Source organism: Somniosus microcephalus, chromosome 9 (genome assembly GCF_052327205.1).
Source record: "Somniosus microcephalus isolate GS21.2 chromosome 9, FLI_Smic_1.0, whole genome shotgun sequence".
Lineage (NCBI taxonomy): Eukaryota > Metazoa > Chordata > Chondrichthyes > Squaliformes > Somniosidae > Somniosus > Somniosus microcephalus.
This window is the reverse complement of record NC_140995.1, coordinates 251,836,442-251,864,194: the sequence shown is the minus strand read 5'-3', so window position 1 is coordinate 251,864,194 and position 27,753 is coordinate 251,836,442. Positions and strand designations below refer to the sequence as shown.

The 27,753-nt window shown below is 50.6% G+C and overlaps 1 protein-coding gene across 3 annotated transcripts in view; it reads right to left on the bottom strand.

Annotated features, from left to right (window-relative positions):
• Nucleotides 1-27,753, bottom strand: part of btbd9 (BTB (POZ) domain containing 9) — a 250,367-nt gene that overhangs the window by 127,993 nt on the left and 94,621 nt on the right. The window lies entirely within an intron of this gene.

The following is a 27,753-nucleotide window of genomic DNA, read 5'->3' as shown; positions in this document are numbered from 1 at the left end:
CAAAACTGCACACAATACTCAAGATGTGGTCTCACCAAGGCCCTGTACAACTGCAGCAAGACATCCTTGTTCCTGTACTCAAACCCTCTCGCTACGAAGGCCAACATACCATTTGCCTTCTTAACCGCCTGCTGCACCTGCATGCTTACCTTCAGCGACTGGTGCACAATGACACCCAGGTCTTGTTGCACTTCCCCTTCGCCCAATCTATTGCCATTTAGATAATAATCTGCCTTCCTGTTTTTGCCACCAAAGTGGATAACCTCACATTTATCCACGTTGTATTGCATCTGCCATGTTTCTGCCCAATCACCCAACATGTCCAAATCATCCTGGAGTTTCTCGACATCCTCCTCACAGCACACACGCCCACCCAGCTTTGTGTCATCTGCAAATTTGGAGATATTCCATCTAGTTCCCTCGTCTAGATCATTTATATATATTGTGAATAGCTGGGGTCCAAGGACCGATCCCTGCGGTACCCCATTAGTCACTGCCTGCCATTCGGAAAAAGACCCGTTTATTCCAACTCTTTGCTTTCTGTCTGCCAACCAGTTCTCTATCCAAGTCAATACCTTGCCCCCAATCCCATGTGCCTTAACTTTACACGCTAATCTCATATGCGGGACCTTATCGAAGGCCTTCTGAAAGTCCAGATACACCACATCCACTGGTTCTCCCTTATCTATTTTACCAGTTACATCCTCAAAAAATTCCAGTAGATTAGTCAAGCACGATTTACCTTTTGTGAATCCATGTTGACTTTGTCCGATCCTGTCACTGTTTTCCAAGTGCTCTGCTATTACATCTTTTATAATGGACTCTAGCATTTTCCCCACTGCCGAGGTCAGGCTTACCAGTCTCTAATTCCCCGTTTTCTCTCTACCACCTTTTTGGAATAGTGGGGTAACATTAGCTACCCTCCAATCCATGGGTACTGTTCCAGATTCCATCGAATGTTGGAAGATGATCAGCAATGCATCTACTATTTCTAGGGCCACTTTCTTAAGTACCCTAGGATGTAGATTATCAGGCCCTGGGGATTTATCGGCCTTCAATTCCATCAATTTCCCTAACACCATTTCCCTTCAAATACTGATTTCTTTCAGTTCCTCCCTTTCATCAGACCTTATGTTCCCCGGCATCTCTGGGAGGTTATTTGTGTCCTCCTTTGTGAAGACACAACCAAAATATTTATTTAGTTGGTCTGACATTTCTTTGTTCCCCATTATAAATTCCCCTGATTCTGACTGCAAGGGACCTACGCTTGACTTCACCAATCTTTTTCTCTTCACATATCTATAAAAGCTTTTAAAGTCAGTTTTTATGTTCCCTGCAAGCTTACTCTCATATTCTATTTTCCCCTTTTTAATTAATCCCTTTGTCCTCCTTTGTTGAATCCTAAACTGCTCCCAATCCTCAGGATTATTGCTTTTTCTGGCCAATTTATATGTCCTCTCCTTGGATCTTATGCTATACCTAATTTCCCTTGTTAGCCACGGTTGAGTCACCTTTTTTGTTTTATTTTTATGCCAAACTGGGATGAACAAATTCTGTACTTCATCCATGCGTTCTTTGAATGTTTGCCATTGCCTATCCACCATCAACCCTTTGGTAACATTCCCCAAACAATCCTACCCAACTCGCGCCTCAGACCATCGTAGTTTCCTTTATTTAAATTTAGGACCCTAGTCTCTGAGTCAACTACTTCATTCTCCATCTTAATGAAGAATTCGATCATATTATGATCGCTCCGACCCAAGGGGCCTCATACAACAAGATTGCTAATTAATCCTTTCTCGTTACATAATACCCAGTCTACGATGGCCTGATCTCTGCTTGGTTCCTCGACATATTGGTCCAGGAAACCATCCCGTATACACTCCAGGAATTCCTCCTCCACAGTATTGTTACTAATTTGGTTAGCCCAATCTATATGTAGATTAAAGTCACCCATGATGACTACTGTGCCCTTATTGCACGCTTCTTTAATTTCCCTTTTAATGCCATCCCCAACCTCCGCCTTACTGTTTGGAGGGTTATATACCACTCCCACTAACGTTTTCTGCCCCTTGGTATTTCTCAATTCTACCCATACAGATTCCACATCATCAGGGGCTATAAAAGGCTCCAGAGACCAGGTAAGGCTTCAGAGTGTCGGCGGGAAACTCGAGCGGCAGCAGCGGGGCTATAAAAGGCTCCAGAGACCAGGTAAGGCGTACTAATCTCCGAACTCGGAACTCAAAGGGAAGGAGAGAGGTAAAAAGAAATCGAAGTGTGACGTCACCAGAAAGCAGGTAAGTGATTGGTTGGTGAGTATTTCTCTCTTTTTAAACTTAAACTCTGTGGTTTATAGTTTCTAAGGTGTGATATTCATCATCTAGTTTGTTTGTGAACCAGAGCCCTCAAATATATCATTTAGTTGTAAGGTAACTTCAATTCTGCGGTTTATATTTTCTAGGGTCTCTCTGGTGTAGCGGGGACTTCTGCGATACAAGCGCCCTAGAGTATATCTTTAATTGGTGGTATTGAATTAATTTAAATTAATTAAAGGGTAAGTCATGTCAGGACAGCCCAGCCCCGTGCTATGCTCCACCTGCGCTATGTGGGAATTCAGGGACACTGCCGGTGTCCCTGACGACCATGTGTGTTGGAAATGTATCCAGCTGCAGCTACTAGCAGACCGCATTGAGGCGCTGGAGCTGCGGATGGATGAGTTTTGGAGCATTCGCGATGCTGAGAGGGTCGTGGATAACACGTTTAGTGAGTTGGTCACACCGCAGGTAAGGGCTGCACAGGCAGAAGGAAAATGGGTGACCATCAGGCGGAGCAGCAGAAGCAGGCAGGTAGTGCAGGGGACCCCTGTGGCCATTCCCCTCTCAAATAGGTATACCGATTTGGATACTGTTGAGGGGGATGACTTACCAGGGGAAGGCAGCAGCAGCCAACTTCCTGGCACCAGGGGTGCTTCTGCTGCTCAGGAAGGGAGGAAAAAGAGTGGGAGAGCAATAGTGGTAGGGGATTCTATCGTAAGGGGAACAGATAGGCATTTCTGTGGCTGTAGACATGACTCCAGGATGGTTTGTTGCCTCCCTGGTGCCAGGGTCAAGGATGTCACTGAACGGCTGCAGGGCATTCTGAAGGGGGAGGGTGAACAGTCAGAGGTCGTGGTTCACATTGGGACCAACGACATGGGTAGGAAGAGGGATGAGGTCCTGCAGCAAGAATTTAGGGAGCTAGGTAGCAGATTAAAGAGCAGGACCTCAAAGGTTGTAATCTCTGGATTACTCCCGGTGCCACGTGCTAGTGAGTATAGGAATAGGAAGATAGAGCAGATGAATGCGTGGCTAAAGAGTTGGTGCAGGAGGGAGGGCTTTAGTTTCCTGGATCACTGGGTCTGCTTCTGGGGAAGGTGGGACTTGTACAAGTCGGACGGGTTGCACCTGAATCAGAACGGGACAAATATCCTTGCGGGGAGGTTTGCTAGCACTGTTGGGGGGGGTTTAAACTAACTTGGCAGGAGGATGGGATACAGAGTGGAGCTATAATAGGGGGTGATGTACAGCCAAATATAGAGGAAAAAACAAGTCAGCTTGGAAGGCAGAGCAAATATGTAACGGCACAAGGGAGTAGGGCAAGGCTGGATGGCATTTATTTTAATGCAAGGAGTCTTGCGAATAAGGTGGATGAACTGAAGGTGTTGATGAACACATGGGAGTATGATATTGTTGCTATTACAGAGACATGGTTGAGAGAGGGGCAAGACTGGCAGCTCAATATTCCGGGGTATAGAATCTTCAGGCGACACAGAGGGGGGGGGGGGCGGGTAAAAGAGGACGGGGTGTCGCAAATTAATTAAGGAGTCAATTACTGCTGTAAGGAGGGATGATATATTAACAGGTTCCTCTAATGAGGCCATATGGGTAGAACTTAAAAACAAAAAGGGGGCAAGCACTTTGCTGGGAGTGTACTATAGGCCCCCAAACAGTCAGGGGGAGATAGAGGAACAGATATGTAGGCAAATCTCAGAGAAATATGCAAATAATAGGGTAATAATAGTGGGGGATTTCAACTTCCCCAATATTAACTGGGATAGTCAGAGTGTGAAAGGCTTAGAGGGTGCAGAATTCTTAAAGTGCATCCAGGAGAGCTTTTTGAGCCAGCATGTCGAAAGTCCTGCAAGAGAGGGGGCGGTACTGGACCTAATTCTAGGAAATGTGGCCGGGCAAGTGGTAGAAGTGTTAGTAGGTGAGCACTTTGGTGACAGTGACCATAATTCGGTGAGATTTAAGGTAGTCATGGAAAAGGACAGAGATGGACCGGAAATAAAGGTTCTAAATTGGGGGAAGGCCGATTTTAATATGATAAGGCAAGATCTGGCCAATGTGGACTGGGATCAGCTACTTGAAGGAAAATCCACATCGGAGCAATGGGAGTCTTTCAGAAAGGAAATTGAGAGAGCAGAATGGCAACATATTCCCGTAAAGGTCAAGGGTGGGACCAACAAGCCCAGGGAACCTTGGATGTCAAGGGATATACAAGAATGGATTAGGAAAAAAAGGGGGGCTTTTGGCAGATACAAAGGACTAAAGACAGAGGAAGCCCTAGAGGAGTATAAAAAATGCAGGGGGATACTTAAAAAAGAAATTAGGAGAGCGAGGAGGGGCCATGAAATAACACTGGCGAGCAAAATAAAGGAAAATCCTGATGTGTTTTATAAGTATATTAAGGGCAAGAGGATAACTAGGGAAAGAGTAGGGCCCATTAGGGACCAAAGTGGCAATGTGTGTGTGGAGCCAGAAGATGTAAGTGGGGTTTTAAATGAATTTTTTGCATCTGTGTTCACTATGGAGAAGGACGATGTAGGCATAGAAATCAGGCAGGGGGACTGTGATATACTTGAACATATTAGCATCGAGAGGGAGGAGGTACCAGCGCTTTTAGCAGGCTTAAAAGTGGATAAATCCCCAGGCCCGGACGAGATGTATCCCAGGCTGCTGTGTGAGGCAAAGGAGGAGATTGCAGGGGCTCTGACACAAATTTTCAAAACCTCTCTGGCCACAGGGGATGTGCCAGAGGACTGGAGAACAGCTAACGTCATACTGTACCATTATTCAAGAAGGGTAGTAGGGATAAACCAGGGAATTACAGGCCAGTGAGCCTAACATCAGTGGTAGGGAAATTATTGGAAAAAATTCTGAGGGACAGAATTAGTCTCCACTTGGAGAGGCAAGGATTAATCAAGGATAGTCAGCATGGCTTTGTCAAGGGAAGATCATGTCTGACCAATTTGATTGAATTTTTCGAGGGGGTGACTAGGTGTGTGGATGAAGGTAGTGCAGTGGATGTGGTATACATGGATTTCAGTAAGGCTTTCGATAAAGTCCCGCACAGGAGGCTGGTCAAGAAGGTAAGAGCCCATGGGATCCAGGGTGCCTTGACACATTGGATCCAAAACTGGCTTAGTGGCAGAAGGCAGAGGGTGATGGTCGAAGGTTGTTTTTGTGACTGGAAGCCTGTGTCCAGTGGGGTACCGCAGGGATCGGTGCTGGGTCCCTTGCTGTTTGTGGTCTACATTAATGATTTGGATGTGAATGTAAAAGGTATGATCAGGAAGTTCGCAGATGACACGAAAATTGGTGGGGTGGTAAATAGCGAGGGGGGTAGCCTCAGTCTGCAGGACGATATAGATGGGTTGGTCAGATGGGCAGAACACTGGCTAATGGAATTTAACCCTGAAAAGTGTGAGGTGATGCATTTTGGAGGGACTAACAAGGCAAGGGAATACACAATGAATGGTAAGACCCTAGGAAAGACAGAGGATCAGAGGGACCTTGGTGTGCATGTACATAGATCCCTGAAGGCAGCAGAACAGTTGGATAAGGTGGTTAAAAAGGCATATGGGATACTTACCTTCATTAGCCGAGGCATAGAATATAAGAGCAGGGAGGTTATGATGGAGCTGTACAAAACGCTGGTTAGGCCACAGCTGGAATACTGTGTGCAGTTCTGGTCGCCACACTATAGGAAGGATGTGATTGCTTTGGAGAGGGTGCAGAGGAGATTCACCAGGATGTTACCTGGGCTGGAGCGCTTCAGCTATGAAGAAAGACTGGACAGGCTGGGGTTGTTTTCCTTGGAGCAGAGAAGGCTCAGGGGGGACCTGATTGAGGTGTACAAAATTATGAGGGGCACAGATAGGGTAGATAGAAAGGAGCTTTTTCCCTTAGTAGAGGGGTCATTAACAAGGGGGCATAGATTCAAGGTAAGGGGCAGGAGGTTTAGAGGAGATTTGAGGAAAAACTTTCACCCAGAGGGTGGTTGGAATCTGGAACTCACTGCCTGAAAGGGTGGTAGAGGCAGGAACCCTTACAACATTCAAGAAGCATTTGGATGAGCACTTGAAATGCCACAGCATACAAGGCTACGGACCAAATGCTGGAAAATGGGATTAGATTAGACAGGGCTTGATGGCCGGCACGGACGCGACGGGCCTCTTTCTGTGCTGTATGACTCTATCCTTCCTTACAATTGTGTTAATCCCTTCTTTAACCAGTAATGCTACCCCACCTCCCTTTCCTTTTTGCCTATCTTTCCTGAATATCGAATACCCCTGGATGTTGAGTTCCCAGCCTTCGCCATCCTTGAGCCACGTTTCCGTAATCCCAACCAAATCATATTCGTTTACCTCTATTTGCGCAGCCAATTCATCCACCTTATTACGAATGCTCCTCGCATTAAGACACAAAGCCTTCAGGCTTGTTTTTTTTAAACGCTCTTAGACCTATTAGAATTATTATTTACTGTGGCCACGTTTGATTTAAACCATTGATTTCTCTGAGTGCCACTTTTGTTATTCTCCTTCCTATCTTTTGCTTTTATCCTTGTTTCCCTTTTCTCTGTCTCCCTGCTCAGGTTCCCAACCCCCTGCCATTTTAGTTTAAACCCTCCCCAGAGCACTAGCAAACACTCCCCCTAGGACATCGGTTCCAGCCCTGCCCAGGTGCAAACTGTCCGTTTTGTACTGGTCCCACCTCCCCCAGAACCGGTTCCAATGTCCCAGGAACTTGAATCCCTCGCCGTTGCACCATTCCTCTAGCCACATATTTGTAGTGTCCGTGTGTCGATAAAGACACTGAAGACAGGAGTTGGTTCATAGGTATTTACTAAGCAAGTCTGGGGGGGGTTTCTAAAGGATATACACAATACACAGGCTTATATAGCCCAAGTGGCAATTACCAGCATTACGCACACCTGGGGCTCTTAAAGGCACATACACCACAATTCCTCCCCTTCTAGCTAACCAGTACATCATATTTTAAGTAATTATTAATTACATGTTATATGCAAAATAATATACATTGCTGTATTAATTAATTATAAGTTAGTCTCTCAGGAGGCTTCCTGACTCGGTCCGGATAACGCCTCGGGGGTGTAGTAGTTTCTGGTGGTGTAGTCGGTTCTTCTGGCAAGGCCGATTCGGCTTGAAGGCCAGTGTCGGGTTCATCGGGCTCCAGTATCACCGGATCAGAGGTAGATATGGGTATCTCTACTTCATCATTAGATGTATAGAGTGGTGGTGTAGGTTGTCCCTTTTCGGATGACTTGATGATTTGGTCAGCATGGCGCCTTATTATGCTGTCTCCGATGTCCACGGTATACATCAGTGGTCCTAATCGTGTGCAGATAGTTCCAGGCTGCCATTTCTCGGTACGGTAGTCCCGGGCCAAAACCGGTTGGCCTATCTGGAAGGCCCTAGTTGGCCTTTCATTCATGCCCTGAAACTGCCGGTTCTCCACGTCCCTTCGGATGTTGGGCTTGACCAAATCCAGCCGGCATCTTAGGTTCCTATTGTAGAACATCATGGCGGGAGTTTGGTTAGTAACCATATGCGTTGCATTCCTATATGCAAATAAGAAGTTATCCACCTTGTGCTGAAGTTTTATGTCTTCATTACCCATGGCCTTCTTGAAGGTCTGGACAAACCTTTCAGCCAATCCATTGGTGGCGGGATGGTGTGGGACGGACGTGTAGTGCTTTACCCCATTGTTCTAAGAACTTTCTGAATTCTTCGGACACAAATTGCGGTCCATTATCAGAACATATCTGCTCCGGCAGCCCATTCCTGGCAAATATGGTCCTTAATACTGTGATGGTTTTTTCCGTGGTGGTGGAGGACATCTTTATTACCTCCGGCCACTTGGAGTGTGCATCAACTGCGATTAAGAACATTGAGTCCATAAATGGACCAGCAAAGTCGATGTGCACCCTTTGCCAGGGAGATGAGGGCCACTCCCATGGATGTAGAGGGGCCTGTGGCGGAGCATTTTGGACCTTCTGGCATCCTAGGCAGCTCTTGGTCATGTCTTCGATGTCTCCATCGATACCTGGCCACCATACAAACGCCCTAGCTAGGTTCTTCATTTTCACTCCACCCAGATGCCCCTCGTGAAGCTCCTTTAGTACTTTATCCTGGAGTTTGGGTGGAATCACCACTCTGGATCCACACATCAAGGTTCCTCGGCACACTGACAGCTGTTCTCTTCTTTGCGAGAATGCTGGCAACAGTGGTTCGCCATGTGCTGGCCATCCCTTCACTGTTAAATCGTAGACCCGTGAGAGAGTAGGGTCATTTCTTGTCTCCCTTTCAATGGCAGAATTTGTCACCGGTAGACATTCCACTATGGTAGAGTGGAATATCTCTACTGGGTCTACTGTAGGTGCCTCTTCTATCGTTGGCAACGGTAGGCGTGATAAACCGTCAGCATTTCCATGCTGTTTTGACCCTTTGTATTCAATGTTGTATTGGTGTGCCCCTAGAAAAAGGGACCACCTCTGTAGTCTTTGTGCCGTCATAATGGGGACACCTTTTTTAGGGTTGAATATGGAGATGAGGGGTTGATGGTCAGTCAGCAAGGTAAATTTTTGTCCGTGTAGGTAATGGTTGAATTTCTTCACTCCCCATACCAGGCTGAGTGCTTCCCTGTCTATCTGGGCATAGTTACGCTCAGCTGAGTTCAATGAGCGTGACGCAAAAGCTATCGGCCGTTCCGAGCCATCAGGGAATCTATGGGACAATACCGCTCCTATGCCGTAAGGGGATGCATCGCATGCCAGTCTGATTGGTAGTGATGGGTTGTAATGAGCCAAAATTTTCTCGGATGTGATTAAGTCTTTACATTTATGGAAGGCACGTTTACAGTCTTCGTTCCATTTCCAAATCACTCCTGTCTGTAGAAGATCATTAAGAGGGTGTAGAATAGTTGATAAGTTCGGTAAAAATTTATGATAGTAATTTATTAATCCCAGGAATGACCTTAATTGTGAAACATTTTCAGGTGCTGGGGCTTTTATAACTGCTTCAATTTTTTCAGGTGACTTATGCAACCCTTCCTTATTAATTATGTGGCCACAATATGATACCTGATTTTGGAAAAATTCGCACTTGGGGCAATTTGCTCGTAGGCCCCGTTCTTTCAGCCTAGTGAGCACCTGCTCCAAATTGGCAAGGTGCTCGTTGTCGTTTTCTCCTGTTATAAGGATGTCGTCTAGGTAGCATTGAGTCCCCGGAATCCCTTGCAGGACTTGCTCCATAGCTCTTTGCCAGATAGCTGGAGCTGATGCTATTCCAAAAACCAGTCGATTGTACTGGTACAGGCCTTTGTGTGTGTTTATTGTGAGATACTTTTTAGAGGTCTCCTCAACCTCCATCTGTAGATATGCTTGTGCCAAGTCAATTTTTGTGAAGCGTTTCCCTCCGGATAGTGAGGCGAAAATATCTACTGTACCGTGTGAAGGACCGGGTTTACAGTCACCTTAAAGTCCCCACAGATGCGAATTTTTTTCTGTTCCTCAGAGTTATTTTTCAATGTTTTTTTCATGACTGGAACAATGGGTGTTGCCCATTCGCTCCAATCTATTTTGGATAATACGCCTGCCTTTTCCAAATTCTTCAGCTCTGCCTCGACTGCCGGACATATTGCGTATGGCACCGGTCTTGCCTTAAAAATTTTTGGAATTGCTGTATCTTCCACTTTTATTGAGGCGGTGATGCCTTTCAAGGTTCCTAGTTTCTCTTGAAACACTTCTTTGGCGTTGGCCAAGATGTCTTTTAATCGTTCAGGTATGATGTCATCATTGTTTTTTTCCTTACTGGTCACCGTCAGTGCCTGAATGGAGTGCCAGTCTAAACGTATCTTCCTTATCCATTCACGTCCCAACAACGGTGGACCACCATCTTGTAGAATGTATAAATACAACTTTTGTATTTCTTTGCCGTTGTATACCACAGGCACCCTTATTTTTCCTTTGGGGTAGACTTTCTGCCCCGTATATGTTTTTAAGATAATGGATGTGTCTTTTAGAGGTATATGCGAAAATAGCCTCTCGTAATCTCGTCGATTTATTACGGTTAGAGCTGATCCTGTATCTAGCTCCATTTTAACTGGGGACCCTGCTATTGTGAGGGTAACCCAAATGGTTTGGTAATCCTCTTTGGCAAGTACATTATGTAATTTGAGACAGCTTAGTCTCTTGTTTCCGGAGTCGCTATCGCTATTCTGGTCTTCGGAGCTATTGTCCGTCATCATTTGTACCTTCCTGTACTTTTCTTTATTGATTTTTTGTTTTCTGTCAGTGGATTTATTTTGTCCAGATTGGCATACCCGTGCAATGTGTCCAATCTTACCACATTGCCTGCATGCTTTGCCCTTGAACCAGCAGTCCCTCTGGTTATGGGTGGATCTGCTGCAGCGATAACATCTTCCGAACTCCTGTGTCATTTTATGGGTGCCGAAGTCCTGTGTCTCTTGTTGTATCTCTGCAGCTCCTTTTGCTGCTGCTTCGTATGATACAGCCATACTGAAAGCTTTGTCCAATGTTAAATCTTTTTCAGAAAGCAGTCTTTTTTGTGTTCCTTCACTTAAGAGACCGCAAACAAATTTGTCTCGAAGATAATCCGATAGTCCTGCTCCGAATTGGCAGTACTTTGATAGCTTTCTTAATTCATTTAGGTAATCAGCGTTACTTTCATTCTTGTGTTGATTTCTCTTGAAGAACTTGAATCGTTCCGCTATCAGCAGCGGTGTTGGGTTTAAATGCTCCTGCAGGGTATCAACAATTTCTTTAAAAGTCTTGTCCTTTGGTTTGGCTGGAGTGATTAAATTTCGTAACAGCCCGTATGTCTTCGCGCCCATTAAGTTCAGAAGTACTGAAGCTTTTTTTTCATCTGTTATTCCATTTGCAGTGCAATAAACCTCTACTCTTTCCACGTATGTGGTCCAATCTTCTATTTCGCCATCAAAAGCCTCAATATTACCAGATTTAGGCATTTCAGAAAAGATATGGCGCTTCCCGCGCTTTTTGTTTTCTCTCTGTAGCAACGATATGGCGCTTCCCGCGCTTTCCCGCCGCTGCTACCGATAACAATGCTGTTTTACTGTGGTTTCCGTTTATTCACTGTTGGAGACTCGTTCCCGACGGAGGTCTAAACGCTGACCTGCTTGCCGCGCCGGCCGTCTCTCGAGTGCACCCTCCCAGTCCGTTATTGCTTGCCTCCGATTTCGCTGCCTGTCTCAGCTGTAGAGCCCGCCGCTGGAGCTCCAGCCTGACGCCCAGGAAGGATTAGCGCAGTACCTGTCACTAGCTTGGCCAGCTGGTGAAACCACAGTTTCTCTTACTTCATTGAGTCTTCTGGACGCTGGAGGAATCGATGTCCTTGAGGTGCTGCCGAATTGCAGGTAAGTCCGTTTCCACCTCGTCGCCACTGTAGTGTCCGTGTGTAGATAAAGACACTGAAGACAGGAGTTGGTTCATAGGTATTTACTAAGCAAGTCTGGGGGGGGGGGGGTTTCTAAAGGATATACACAATACACAGGCTTATATAGCCCAAGTGGCAATTACCGGCATTACGCACACCTGGGGCTCTTAAAGGCACATACACCATAATTGCTCTTAAAGGCACATACACCACAGTATTCATCTGAAATATGCTTCTATTTCTACTCTGACTAGCAGGTGGCACTGGTAGCAATCCTGAGATTACTACCTTTGAGGTCCTATTTTTTAATTTACCTCCTAACAAGATGGTTGTGGTGATTGAAGGTCAATCATCACAGCCCCAGGACATCGCTGCAGAAGTTCCTCATGGCAATGTCCTAGGCCCAACCATCTTCAGCTGCTTCAGCAATGACCTTCCCTCGAACATATATATTTCTTGAGGCTAAAGGGATCAAGGGATATGGGGAGAAAGCAGGGACCGGGTACTGAATTTGGATGATCAGCCATGATCTCATTAAATGGCGGAGCGGGCTCGAGGGGCCGAATGGCCTACGCCTGCTCCTATCTTCTATGTTTCTATGAGGTCAGAAATGGGGATGTTCGCTGATGACTGTACAGTGTTCAGTGCCATTCACAACTCCTCAGATAATGAAGCAGTCCATGCCCGCATGCAATAAGACCTGGACAGCTGATAAGTAGCAGGTAACATTCGAGCCACAGAAGTGTCAGGCAATGACTATCTCCAACAAGTGAGAGTCTAACAACCGTCCCATGACATTCAATGGCATTACCATCGCCAAATCCCCCACCATCAACATCATGGGGGTCACCATTGACCAGAAACCTAACTGGGCCAGCTACAGAAATACTGTGGCAACAAGAGCAGGTCAGAGGCTGGGTATTCTGCAGCGAGTGTCTCACCTCCTGACACCCTAAAGCCTTTCTACCATCTACAAGGCACAAGTAAAGAGTGTGATGGAATACTCTCCACTTGCCTGGATGAGTGCAGCTCCAACAACACTCAAGAAGCTCGACACCATCCAGGACAAAGCAGCCCGCTTGATTGGCACCCCATCCACCACCTGAAACATTCACTCCCTCCACCACCGGCGCACCGTGGCTGCAGTGTGTACCATCTACAAGATGCACTGCAGCAACTCGCCAAGACTTCTTCGGCAGCACCTCCCAAACCCGCGACCTCTACCACCTAGAAGGACAAGGGCAGCAGGCACATGGGAACACCACCACCTCCAAGTCACACACCATCCTGACTTGGAAGTATATCGCCGATCCTTCATCGTCGCTGGGTCAAAATCCTGGACTCCCTCCCTAACAGCGCTGTGGGAGCACCTTCACCACACGGACTGCAGCAGTTCAAGAAGGCGGCTCACCACCACCTTCTCAAGGGCAATTAGGGATGGGCAATAAATGCTGGCCTTGCCAGCAACGTCCACATCCCGAGAATGATTAAAAAAAGTGAAAACAAGGATGAGAATTTTTTAATTGAGGCATTGTCGGACCGGGTGCCAATGTAGGTTAACGAGCACAGAGGTGACGGGTGAACGAGACTTGGTGCGAGTTAGGATACAGGCTGCAGAGTTTAAATGATCTCAAGTTTAGAGGGTGAAAAGTGGGAGGCCGGCCAGGAGTGCGTTGGAATAGTCAAGTCTAGAGGTAAAAAAGGCATGGACGAGGGTTTCAGCAGCAGATGAGCAGATGCAGGGGAGGAGACGGGCGATGTTAAACTAGCTTGACAGGGGGATGGGCATCAGCATATAGGAGTAGGAAAGAGGAATAAGGTGCATAAAAGAATAAGTGTATTGGATAGTACTAGAGAAGATAGTACTAGAGGCGGAATTGTACCATATTAGATAGGAGCAGACTAAGAAAGACTACGAAAAATTCAACAATGGGTTTAGAATGCATGTACGTAAACGCACAAAGTGTGGTGAATAAGGTTGGTGAGCTACAAGCACAATTAGCCATATGGCAATATGATGTTGTGGCAATAATGGAAACGTGGCTTAAAAACAGTGAGGTCTGGGCACTTAATATTCAAGGGTACAAGGTGTTCAGAAAAGATAGGGAAGGGAAAAAGGGAGGTGGGGCGGCAGTGCTGATTAAGGAAGACATTGAAGTGTTGGAAAGGGAGGATGTTCTTGAGGGGACAAGGACAGAATCCATTTGGTTAGAGTTGAGGAGCAAAAAGGGTCTGATCACACTATTGGGGGTATTCTGTAGGTCTCCAAATAGTGAGAGGGAGGTAGAGGAGCAAATCGGCAGGGAAATCGCAGAGATTTGCAAGAGCTATAGAGTGGTGATATTGGGGGACTTTAATTACCCAAATATCGATTGGGATAATGCTAGAGTAAAGGGAAAGGAGGAGGATGAATTTCTGAAATGTGTTCAGTAGAATTTCCTTGACCAGTATGTTCTTGGCCCAACTAGGAAGGAGGCATTGCTGGATCTGGTGCTGGGGAATGAGGTGGGCCAGGTCGATCAAGTGTCTGTGGGAGAACACTTTGGTACGAGTGATCATCGCATCATAAGATTTAGATTAGCAATGGAGAGGAGCAAGGAACAATCTAGAGTGGAACTTCTAAACTGGAATAGGGTTAACTTCAATGGGATGCGAAAGGATCTAGCCAGAGTAACATGGAACCAAAGACCTACAGGAAAAACTGTAATGGAACAATGGGTGATCTTTAAGGAGATGTTCCAAGTACAGGCTAGGTACATTCCAACAAGAGGGAAAAGTAAGGGAACCAAAGCAAGGGCTCCTTGGATGACGAGGGAGATAGAGAAGATGATGAAACAAAAAAAAAAGAGGGTGTATGATGCATGTCAGATGAATTCTTCAAGGGAGAACCAGACCAAATACAATAACTTGAGAGGGGAAGTGAAGATGAAAATAAGATTGGCAAATGGAGAATATGAGAGTAGAATGGCGATTAACATAAAAGGGAACCCAAAAATCTTCTACCGGCATGTAAACAGTACGCGGGTAGTAAGAGGCGGGGTTGGGCCTATTAGGGACAAAGGTGGTGATATATGCTTAGAGGCGCAGGGCAAGGCTAGAATACTCCATGAGTACTTTGTATCAGTGTTTACTAAGGAGGTGGATGCTGACAAAATATCGGTAGAATTGGAAAAGGTAGAAGCAATGGAAGGGGTGAAAATTGATAGACACGATGTACTAGAAACATTGGGTATGCTTAGAGTGGATAAGTCGCCTGGTCCAGGTGGCTTGCATCGCAGGTTGCTAAGGGAATTGGGGGAGAAACATGGAAGATAGGAGCAGGAGTAGGCCATTCGGCCCCTCGAGCCTGCTCCGCCATTCAATGCGATCATGGCTGATCATCCAAATTCAGTACCCGGTCCCTGCTTTCTCCCCATATCCCTTGATCCCTTTAGCCTTAAGAAATATATCCAACTCCTTCTTGAATATATTTAATGAACTGGCCTCCACTGCCTTCTGTGGTAGAGTGTTCCACAGGTTCACCACTCTCTGGGTGAAGAGATTCCTCCTCATTTCTGTCCTAAATGGCCTACCCTTTATCCTTAGACTGTGTCCCCTGGTTCTGGACTCCCCGACCATCGGGAACATCCTTCCTGCATCTAGTCTGTCCAGTCCTGTCAGAATTTAATAAGTTTCAATGAGATCACCTCTCATTCTTCTAAACTCCAGCGAGTACAAGTCCAATCGACCCAATCTCTCCTCATACGTCATTCCTGCCATCCCAGGTATCAGCCTGGTGAATCTTCGTTGAACTCCTTCCATGGCAAGAACATCCTTCCTCAGATAAGGCGACCAAAACTGCACACAATATTCAAGATGTGGTCTCACCAAGGCCCTGTACAACTGCAGCAAGACGTCCTTGTTCCTGTACTCAAACCTTCTCGCTATGAAGGACAACATACCATTTGCCTTCTTAACCGCCTGCTGCACCTGCATGCTTACCTTCAGTGACTTGTGCACAAGGACACCCAGGTCTGGTTGCACTTCCCCTTCTCCCAATCTATTGCCATTTAGATAATAATCTGCCTTCCTGTTTTTCCCACCGAAGTGGATAACCTCACATTTATCCACGTTATATTGCATCTGCCATGTTTCTGCCCAATCACCCAACATGTCCAAATCATCCTGGAGTTTCTCGACATCCTCCTCACAGCACACACGCCCACCCAGCTTTGTATCGTCTGCAAATTTGGAGATATTACATCTAGTTCCCTTGTCCAGATCATTTATATATATTGTGAATAGCTGGGGTCCAAGGGCCGATTCCCTGCGGTACCCCACTAGTCACTGCCCACCATTCGGAAAAAGACCCGTTTATTCCAACTCTTTGCTTTCTGTCTGCCAACCAGTTCTCTATCCAAGTCAATACCTTGCCCCCAATCCCATGTGCCTTAACTTTACATGCTAATCACTTATGCGGGACCTTCTCGAAGGCCTTCTGAAAGTCCAAATACACCACATCCACTGGTTCTCCCTTATCTATTTTACCAGTTATATCCTCAAAAAATTCCAGTAGATTAGTCAAGCACGATTTACCTTTTGTGAATCCATGTTGACTTTGTCCGATCCTGTCACTGTTTTCCAAGTGCTCTGCTATTACATCTTTTATAATGGACTCTAGCATTTTCCCCTCTACCGATGTCAAGCTTACCGGTCTCTAATTCCCCGTTTTCTCTCTACCACCTTTTTTGAATAGTGGGGTAACATTAGCTACCCTCCAATCCATGGGTACTGTTCCAGATTCCATCAAATGTTGGAAGATGATCAGCAATGCATCTACTATTTCTAGGGCCACTTCCTTAAGTACCCTAGGATGTAGATTATCAGGCCCTGGGGATTTATCAGCCTTCAGTCCCATCCTCCCTTTCATCAGACCCTATGTTCCCCGGCATCTCTGGGAGGTTATTTGTGTCCTCCTTTGTGAAGACAGAACCAAAATATGTATTTAGTTGGTCTGCCATTTCTTTGTTCCCCATTATAATTTCCCCTGATTCTGACTGCAAGGGACCTACGCTTGACTTCACCAATCTTTTTCTCTTCACATATCTATAAAAGCTTTTACAGTCAGTTTTTATGTTCCCTGCAAGCTTACTCGCATATTCTATTTTCCCCTTCTTAATTGATCCCTTTGTCCTCCTTTGTTAAATCCTAAACTGCTCCCAATCCTCAGGATTATTGCTTTTTCTGGCCAATTTATATGTCCTCTCCTTGGATCTTATGCTATACCTAATTTCCCTTGTTAGCCACGGTTGAGTCACCTTTTTTGTTTTATTTTTATGCCAAACTGGGATGAACAAATTCTGTAGTTCATCCATGCGGTCTTTGAATGTTTGCCATTGCCTATCCACCGTCAACCCTTTGAGCGACATTCCCCAATCAATCCTACTCAACTCGCACCTCAGACCATCGTAGTTTCCTTTGTTTAAATTTAGGACCCTAGTCTCTGAGTCAACTACTTCATTCTCCATCTTAAAGAAGAATTCGATCATATTGTGATAGCTCCGACCCAAGGGGCCTCGTACAACAAGATTGCTAATTAATCCTTTCTCGTTACATAATACCCAGTCTAAGATGGCCTGATCTCTGGTTGGTTCCTCGACATATTGGTCCAGGAAACCATCCCGTAAACACTCCAGGAATTCCTCCTCCACAGTATTGTTACTAATTTGTTTAGCCCAATCTATATGTAGATTAAAGTCACCCATGATGACTGCTGTGACCTTTTTGCACGCTTCTTTAATTTCCCTTTTAATGCCATCTATTATGTCCGTGAATGATTGAGACACGGACAGCAGGAGTTGAACAAAACAAGTCTTTACTGAATGAAGTCAATCGGGAAAACTGAAACTACAGAGGCTCACTAGCGCCTTTTATACAGGGGTGGTCACTGCCAGTACTGCAGTCTGAGACCAGTTATTCTCTTAAAGGTACATACACAACACCATCCCCAACCTCCGCCTAACTGTTTGGAGGTCAATATACCATTCCCACTAACGTTTTCTGCCCCTTGGTATTTCTCAATTCTACCCATACAGATTCCACATCATCAGAGCTAATATCCTTCCTTACAATTGTGTTAATCCCTTCTTTAGCCAGTAATGCTACCCCACCTCCCTTTCCTTTTTGCCTATCTTTCCTGAATATCGAATACCCCTGGATGTTGAGTTCCCAGCCTTGGCGGAAGGGCTTGCCATAATTTTCCAATCTTCCCCAGATGCGGGGGAGGTGCCCGAGGATTGGAAAGTGGCAAATGTGACACCATTATTCAAGAAAGGGTGTAAGGACAATCCTTGTAACTACAGGCTGGTCAGTTTAACATCAGTGGTGGGTAAAGTTTTAGAAACAATAATCAAGGAAAGAATTAACGGGCATTTGGAGAGGTTTAAGCTAATTAAGGAGAGCCAACATGGGTTTGTAAAAGGCAGATCATATTTGACTAATCTAATTGAATTTTTTGATGAAGTAACAGAGAGGATTGATGAAGGGAATGCAATGGATGTTGTCTAAATGGATTTTCAGAAGGCGTTTGACAAAGTACCACATAGAAGGCTGGTTGATAAAAATGAGGCTCATGGAATAGGTGGGTCAGTGGCAGCTTTGATAAGGAATTGGCTTAAGGACAGAAAACAGCGAGTTGTGGTAAATGGCTGTTTTTCAGACTGGAGGATGGTAGACAGTGGTGTTCCCCAAGGGTCAGTGCTGGGGCCACTGTTTTTTTTGATATATATAAATGACCTGGATATTGGAATAGAGTAGAATTTCTAAATTTGCGGATGACACCAAACTTGGGGGTGTGGCAAACAGTGAGGATGATAACAATCGACTGCAACAGGACATAGAAAGGCTAGCAGAATGGGCAGACAAGTGGCAGATGGAATTTAATACAGAAGTGAGGTGATGCATTTTGGCAGAAGGGACAGGGAGAGGCAATATACACTTAATGGCACAGTTTTAAAGAGTGTGCAGGGACAGGGGGATCTGGGAGTTAAAGTGCATAGGTCCCCGAAGGTGGCAGGACATATTGAGAGAGTGGTTAACAAAGCATATGGGATAAAGGGCTTCATAAATAGAGGTATTGAGTCAAAAGTAGAGAAGTTATGCTGAACTTTTATAAAGCGCTGGTTAGGCCACAACTGGAGTATTGCGTCCAGTTCTGGTCACCACACTTTAGGAAGGATGTGAAGGCCTTGGAGAGGGTGCAGGGGAGATTTACCAGAATGGTTCCGGGGATCTTACCTACAAGGAGGGGTTGATTTGATAGAGGTGTACAAGATTATGATGGGTTTGGATAGGCTAGACGGGGTAAGGCTGTTCCCACTAGTTGATGGTACAAGGACTAGGGGGCACATATTTAAGATTTTGGGCAAGAGATACAGGGGGGATGTGAGGAAAACTTTTTTACACAGCGAGAGGTGAGGACCTGGAACTCGCTGCCGACGGAAGTGGTGGAAGCGGAGACACTCGATGTTTTCAAGGGGAGACTGGATAGGCACTTGAGGGAAATAAACTTGCAGGGCTGCGGGGATAGAGCGGGGGAGTGGGACTGACTGGGTTGCTCTAGAGAGAGCCGGCACGGACTCGATGGGCCGAATGGCCTCCTTCTGTGCCGTTATGACTCTATGTTATGATCGCTATCGGATAAATATTCACGCACAGTTAGGCCGTTAACTAAATCTGGCTCATTACTCAATCTAATATGGCATGTCCCATGTTGACTCTAGGACACATTGAATGGCGGAGCAGGCTCGATGGGGCAGTATGGCCTACACCTGCTTTTCTAATGCTCCGCTCTCGGCCTCGCCGTTATCTACCGACCTGCACTCGAATCAGTGTTACAGACTGGGGGCGAGCGGGGTCAGGGTTACAGTCTGGGGGTGAGCGGGGTCGGTGTTACAGTCTGGGGGCGAGCGGGATCAGTGTTACCTCTGGGGGCGAGCGGGGTCGGTGTTACAGTCTGGGGTGAGCGGGGTCAGTGTTACAGTCTGGGGGTGAGCGGGGTCGGTGTTACAGTCTGGGGGTGAGCGGGGTCGGTGTTACAGTCTGGGGTGAGCGGGGTCAGTGTTACAGTCTGGGGGTGAGCGGGGTCAGTGTTACAGTCTGGGGGTGAGGGGGGTCGGGGTTACAGTCTGGGGGTGAGCGGGGTCGGTGTTACAGTCTGGGGGCGAACGGGGTCAGTGTTACCTCTGGGGGCGAGCGGGGTCGGTGTTACAGTCTGGGGGTGAGCGGGGTCGGTGTTACAGTCTGGGGGCGAGCGGGGTCAGTGTTACAGTCTGGGGGTGAGCGGGGTCGGTGTTACAGTCTGGGGGTGAGCGGGGTCGGTGTTACAGTCTGGGGTGAGCGGGGTCAGTGTTACAGTCTGGGGGTGAGCGGGGTCGGTGTTACAGTCTGGGGGTGAGCGGGATCGGGGTTACAGTCTGGGGGTGAGCGGGGTCGGTGTTACAGTCTGGGGGCGAGCGGGGTCAGTGTTACCTCTGGGGGCGAGCGGGGTCGGTGTTACAGTCTGGGGGTGAGCGGGGTCGGTGTTACAGTCTGGGGTGAGCGGGGTCAGTGTTACAGTCTGGGGGTGAGCGGGGTCGGTGTTACAGTCTGGGGGCGAGCGGGGTCAGTGTTACAGTCTGGGGGTGAGCGGGGTCGGTGTTACAGTCTGGGGGCGAGCGGGGTCAGTGTTACAGTCTGGGGGTGAGCGGGGTCGGTGTTACAGTCTGGGGGTGAGCGGGGTCGGTGTTACAGTCTGGGGGTGAGCGGGGTCGGGGTTACAGTCTGGGGGTGAGCGGGGTCAGTGTTACAGTCTGGGGGCGAGCGGGGTCGGTGTCACAGTCTGGGGGTGAGCGGGGTCGGTGTTACAGTCTGGGGGTGAGCGGGGTCAGTGTTACAGCCTGGGGGTGAGCGGGGTCAGTGTTACCTCTGGGGGCGAGCGGGGTCGGTGTTACAGTCTGGGGGTGAGCGGGGTCGGTGTTACAGTCTGGGGGTGAGCGGGGTCGGTGTTACAGTCTCGGGGTGAGCGGGGTCGGTGTTACAGTCTGGGGGTGAGCGGGGTCGGTGTTACAGTCTCGGGGTGAGCGGGGTCAGTGTTACAGTCTGGGGGTGAGCGGGGTCGGTGTTACAGTCTGGGGGTGAGCGGGGTCGGTGTTACAGTCTCGGGGTGAGCGGGGTCGGTGTTACAGTCTGGGGGTGAGCGGGGTCGGTGTTACAGTCTGGGGGTGAGCGGGGTCGGTGTTACAGTCTGGGGGTGAGCGGGGTCGGTGTTACAGTCTGGGGGCGAGCGGGGTCGGTGTTACAGTCTGGGGGCGAGCGGGGTCGGTGTTACAGTCTGGGGGTGAGCGGGGTCGGTGTTACAGTCTGGGGGCGAGCGGGGTCGGTGTTACAGTCTGGGGGCGAGCGGGGTCGGTGTTACAGTCTGGGGGTGAGCGGGGTCGGTGTTACAGTCTGGGGGTGAGCGGGGTCGGTGTTACAGTCTGGGGGTGAGCGGGGTCGGTGTTACAGTCTGGGGGTGAGCGGGGTCGGTGTTACAGTCTGGGGGTGAGCGGGGTCGGTGTTACAGTCTGGGGGTGAGCGGGGTCGGTGTTACAGTCTGGGGGTGAGCGGGGTCGGTGTTACAGTCTGGGGGTGAGCGGGGTCGGTGTTACAGTCTGGGGGTGAGCGGGGTCGGTGTTACAGTCTGGGGGTGAGTGGGGTCGGTGTCACAGTCTGGGGGTGAGCGGGGTCGGTGTCACAGTCTGGGGGTGAGTGGGGTCGGTGTTACAGTCTGGGGGCGAGCGGGGTCGGTGTTACAGTCTGGGGGCGAGCGGGGTCGGTGTCACAGTCTGGGGGTGAGTGGGGTCGGTGTTACAGTCTGGGGGCGAGCGGGGTCGGTGTTACAGTCTGGGGGCGAGCGGGGTCGGTGTCACAGTCTGGGGGTGAGCGGGGTCGGTGTTACAGTCTGGGGGCGAGCGGGGTCGGTGTCACAGTCTGGGGGTGAGTGGGGTCGGTGTCACAGTCTGGGGGCGAGCGGGGTCAGTGTCACAGTCTGGGGGTGAGCGGTGTCGGTGTCACAGTCTGGGGGTGAGCGGGGTCGGTGTTACAGTCTGGGGGCGAGCGGGGTCGGTGTTACAGTCTGGGGGTGAGCGGGGTCGGTGTCACAGTCTGGGGGTGAGCGGGGTCGGTGTCACAGTCTGGGGGTGAGCGGGGTCGGTGTCACAGTCTGGGGGTGAGTGGGGTCGGTGTTACAGTCTGGGGGCGAGCGGGGTCGGTGTCACAGTCTGGGGGTGAGCGGGGTCGGTGTCACAGTCTGGGGGTGAGCGGGGTCGGTGTTACAGTCTGGGGGCGAGCGGGGTCGGTGTTACAGTCTGGGGGTGAGCGGGGTCGGTGTTACAGTCTGGGGGTGAGCGGGGTCGGTGTTACAGTCTGGGGGCGAGCGGGGTCGGTGTCACAGTCTGGGGGTGAGTGGGGTCGGTGTCACAGTCTGGGGGCGAGCGGGGTCAGTGTCACAGTCTGGGGGTGAGCGGTGTCGGTGTTACAGTCTGGGGGTGAGCGGGGTCAGTGTTACAGTCTGGGGGTGAGCGGGGTCAGTGTTACAGTCTGGGGGCGAGCAGGGTCGGTGTTACAGTCTGGGGTCGAGCGGGGTCGGTGTTACAGTCTGGGGGTGAATGATGAACCTTTTTAAAACAGTGATTCGGCCTCAACTGGAGTATTGTGTCCAATTCTGGGCACCGCACTTTAGGAAGGATGTGAAGGCCTTAAAGAGGGTGCAGAAAAGATTTGCAAGTATGGTTACAGGGATGAGGGACTTCAGTTACATGGATAGACTGGAGAAGCTGGGGTTGTTCTCCTTAGAACAGAGAGGTTGAGAGGAGATTTGATGGAGGTGTTCAAAATCATGATGGGACTAGACAGAGTAGAGAGAAACTGTTCCCATTGGTGGAAGGGTCGACAGCTAGACGGCACAGATTTAAGGTGATTTGGCAGAAGACCCAAAGGCGACATGAGGAAAGACTTTTTTATGCAGCGAGTGGTTAGGATCTGGAATGCACTGCCTGGGAGGGTGGTGGCGGCAGATTTAATCACAGCTTTCAAAAGGGAATTTGAAAAGTACCTGAAGGAAAAAAATTTGCAGCGCTACGGGGAAAGGGCGGAGAGTAGGACTAGCTGAAGTGCTCTTGCAGAAAGCTAGCATGGGCTTGATGGGCCGAATGGCCTCCTTCTGTGCTGTAATCATTCTATGACAGCACGGTGGCATAGTGGTTAGCACTGTTGCCTCACAGCGCCAGCGACCCGGGTTCGAATCCGGCCTCGGGCGACTGTCTGTGTGGAGTTTGCACATTCTCCCCGTGTTTGCGTGGGTTTTCTCCGGGTGCTCCGGTTTCCTCCCACAGTCCAAAGATGTGCGGGTTAGGTTGATTGGCTATGATAAATTGACCCTTAGTGTTAGGGGGATTAAATACGTGGGGTTACAGGGATAGGGTGGGATATGTGTTGGTGTAGGGGTTACGGGGATTGGGTGGGATATGTGTCGGTGCAGGCTCGATGGGCCGAAATGGCCTCTATCTGCACTGTGGGGTTTCTGTGATTCTGTGATTCTGTGACTTGTGGGGAAGAGCAAAACCAGAGAACATCAAAACAAGATAGTCCCAAAGAAATCAAATAGGGAATTCAGAAGAAACTTCTTTACACAGAGAGTGGTGAGAATGTGGAACTCGCTGCCACAGAGAGTGGTTGAAGCAAATAGTATCGATGCATTTAAGGGGAGGCTGGACAAGCATATGAGGGAGAAGGGAAGAGAGGGTCACGCTGATAAAGTTAGATGAGGCTCGAGTAGAGCATAAATACCAGCATGGTCTGGTTGGGCCGAATGGCCTGTTTCTGGGCCGAATATCCTGTGAATAATTGTTTAAGAAAATAATCCACCAACCTGAAATAAAAACTGAAGGGGGCAAAAAATGAAACCCTGGTACATTGTTGGCTTGGGATTTGGGTCGACAGATTTCAGCTGAATTGTGCTCTTTGCTCAACTTTTCCCATCAATAGAGAAATCAAAAGGAAAGCATTAGGCCTTTTGGGATTTTAATTAAAACATGACACAGGTACAAATACCCTCGTCTCTCTCAGGGCTGCCTGAAGGCAGTCAACAGCACAGAGCGAGGCCACCAGATATCAGGGACAGTAAAGGTCCTTCACACACAGGCGAGCATTCACAAGCTCGTAATCTTCACGATCAATCACTGGTTGGTTGCCTCAGTTGTCTCCCTTAATTTTAATGGGCTTGAGCCTCAGCTTCAAAGATTCAGCCGGCTTGTGATGGGGGGAATGGGACTCCGGGTCGAGGGTGGGTGGGGCTCCGGGGCGTGGGGGCTCCGGGGGGAGGGGGGCTCCGGGGGGAGGGGGCCCCGGGGGGAGGGGGCTCCGGGGGGAGGGGGGAGGGGGCTCCGGGGGGAGGGGGGCTCCGGGGCTCCGGGGCGAGGGGGCGAGGGGGCTCCGGGGGGAGGGGGCTCCGGGGCTCAGGGGGCTCCGGGGGGGAGGGGGCTCCGGGGCTCAGGGGGCTCCGGGGCTCAGGGGGCTCCGGGGCTCAGGGGGCTCCGGGGGGAGGGGGCTCCGGGGCTCCGGGGGGAGGGGGCTCCGGGGCTCAGGGGGCTCCGGGGGGGAGGGGGCTCCGGGGCTCAGGGGGCTCCAGGGGGGAGGGGGCTCCGGGGCTCAGGGGGCTCCGGGGTGAGGGGGGGATGGGGCTCCGGGGGGAGGGGGGGATGGGGGGCTCCCGGGGGGGATGGGGGCGTGGAGGCTCCGGGGGGGATGGGGGGCTCCGGGGGGGATACGGGGGTGGTGGGGGCGTGGGGACTCCGGGGGGGGTGGTGGGGGCGTGGGGGGGACACGGGACTCCGGGCGAGGGGGGACACGGGACTCCGGGCGAGGGGGGACACGGGACTCCGGGCGAGGGGGGACACGGGACTCCGGGCGAGGGGGGACACGGGACTCCGGGCGAGGGGGGACACGGGACTCCGGGCGAGGGGGGACACGGGACTCCGCGCGAGGGGGGACACGGGACTCCGCGCGAGGGGGGACACGGGACTCCGCGCGAGGGGGGACACGGGACTCCGCGCGAGGGGGGACACGGGACTCCGCGCGAGGGGGGACACGGGACTCCGCGCGAGGGGGGACACGGGACTCCGCGCGAGGGGGGACACGGGACTCCGCGCGAGGGGGGACACGGGACTCCGCGCGAGGGGGGACACGGGACTCCGCGCGAGGGGGGACACGGGACTCCGCGCGAGGGGGGACACGGGACTCCGCGCGAGGGGGGACACGGGACTCCGCGCGAGGGGGGACACGGGACTCCGCGCGAGGGGGGACACGGGACTCCGCGCGAGGGGGGACACGGGACTCCGCGCGAGGGGGGACACGGGACTCCGCGCGAGGGGGGACACGGGACTCCGCGCGAGGGGGGACACGGGACTCCGCGCGAGGGGGGACACGGGACTCCGCGCGAGGGGGGACACGGGACTCCGCGCGAGGGGGGACACGGGACTCCGCGCGAGGGGGGACACGGGACTCCGCGCGAGGGGGGACACGGGACTCCGCGCGAGGGGGGACACGGGACTCCGCGCGAGGGGGGACACGGGACTCCGCGCGAGGGGGGACACGGGACTCCGTGTGATGGGGACATTGTGTCGAGGGGGAATGGGACTCTGTGTGATGGCGGCATTGTGTAGGGCAGACTAGTGTGGACAAATTGTTTACTGTGGTACCTGTTCAAATACTAGCAGGGACCAGTCAGCAGAACAAAGGGCAGTTAGGTACACCTTGTTTTCACTCACGGGATAATCATGCTGTGGATTGTGGCAGAGATGGGCACCGACAGCCTGCGTTTATCAGAAAGAAACCTCCCAGGTAGCTTCGGAGTGAAAATCAATCAATTACATCAAAAACTGGGCAGCAAGACATGGCTCAGCAGTTAGACACAGCTGGAAGCTTAGGGGGGGCTCAAGGGGGCGAGAGAGAGAGAAGTGGAGAAAGAGGGAGTGAGAGAGAAGTGGAGAAAGAGGGAGAGAGAGCGAGAGTAAGGAGGGGAGAGAAATGAATGTGTGAGGTGTTGGTCGGAGCAGGATGAGCAATCTTTAACTGACAATTAATGGCCTGATTTCGGCAGTGAAGAGAGGTAGGAAGTGACACTACTCTGTGTAATGAGTTCTCAAGGGTGAAGAAGTCCTGTGGCAAATTGTATCGTCTCGCAGTTCACAAACCCTGTAGCATGACACACACACAATTAATTGAACTGCTTGGCGGAAAAGATCCGGTAATAAAGCCATGGAGCTAATTTAAAATTTTATAGTGGGTAAAATCCAAATGTATTTGTGCAATTTGTGTATTTTTGCTGAACCAGATGCTTCAAAACAAGCGGAAAATCCCGAGAGAGGAGCAGGCAGCAATAAGGCAGCATTCAAATAGGAACTTGAATAACGGCTTCCACCAAACCAACGTCAAACAGTGTAGAGGCTTCCCGCTGCTGGGAGCGCTGGTGGGAATAGCTGCTCACAATCTTTATCTAATGCTAGCTCTTTCTAGATGACCATAAAAAGGCATGTGCCCAAACTGTCCTGTATTGCTGTACAGCTCAGTGTGTTCCAAATATTTCAGCCTAACACACCTACACTGACCTGTCACACAAGGACACGACAATGCAACTCGCCATCGCCCCGCGCCCAGGCTCGCCCTCGCCATCGCCCCGCGCCCAGGCTCGCCATCGCCATCGCCCTGCCAAGGCTCGCCATCGCCCCGCACCCAGGCTCGCCATCGCCCCGCACCCAGGCTCGCCCTCGCCATCGCCATCACCCCCGCCCCGCGCCCAGGCTCGCCATCGCCCCGCACCCAGGCTCACCATCGCCCCGTGCCCAGGCTCGCCATCGCCATCACCCCCGCCCCGTGCCCAGGCTCGCCATCGCCATCACCCCCGCCCCGCGCCCAGGCTCGCCACCGCCATCGCCCCACGCCCAGGCTTGCCATCGCCATCGCCCCGCGCCCAGGCTCGCCCTCGCCATCGCCCTGCCCAGGCTCGCCATCGCCCCGCCCAGGCTCGCCATCGCCCCGCGCCCAGGCTCGCCATCGCTCCGCGCCCAGGCTCGCCATCGCCATCGCCATCGCCCCGCACCCAGGCTCACCATCGCCCCGTGCCCAGGCTCGCCATCGCTCCGCGCCCAGGCTCGCCATCGCCCCGCACCCAGGCTCGCCATCGCCATCACCCCCGCCCCGCGCCCAGGCTCGCCATCGCCCCGCGCCCCGGTTTGCTATCGCCTCGCGCCCAGGATTGCCATCGCTCCGCGCCCAGGCTTGCCATCGCTCCGCGCCCAGGCTCGCCATCGCCCCGCGCCCAGGCTCGCCATCGCCCCGCGCCCAGGCAGGATGTTACGGCCTTATAGAGGGTGCAGAAAAGATTTACGAGAATGGTTCCAGGGATGAGGGACTTCAGTTACGTGGATGGACTGGAGAAGCTGGCGTTGTTCTCCTTAGAGCAGAGAAGGTTGAGAGGAGATTTGATAGAGGTGTTCAAAATCATGAGGGGTCTGGGCAGAGTAGATAGAGAGAAACTGTTCCCATTGGTGGAAGGGTCAAGAACCAGAGGACACAGATTTAAGGTGATTAGCAAAAGAACCAAAGGCAACATGAGGAAAAACTTTTTTATGCAGCGAGTGGTTAGGATCTGGAATGCACTGCCTGAGAGGGTGGTGGAGGCAGACTCAATCGTGGCTTTAAAGGGAATTTGATAAGTACCTGAAGGAAAAAAAATTTCAGGGCTACGGGGAAAGGGCGGGGGAGTGGGACTGGCTGAAGTGCTCTTGCAGAGAACCGGCACGGGCTCAATAGGTTGAATGGCCTCCTTCTGTAACCATTCTATGACTCGCCATCACCCCAACCAGACTCGCCATCACCCCAAATCCAGCTCAACGTACTGATATGCGCTCGCTCAGTGTCAGGAGGCAGGAGGCAGATGT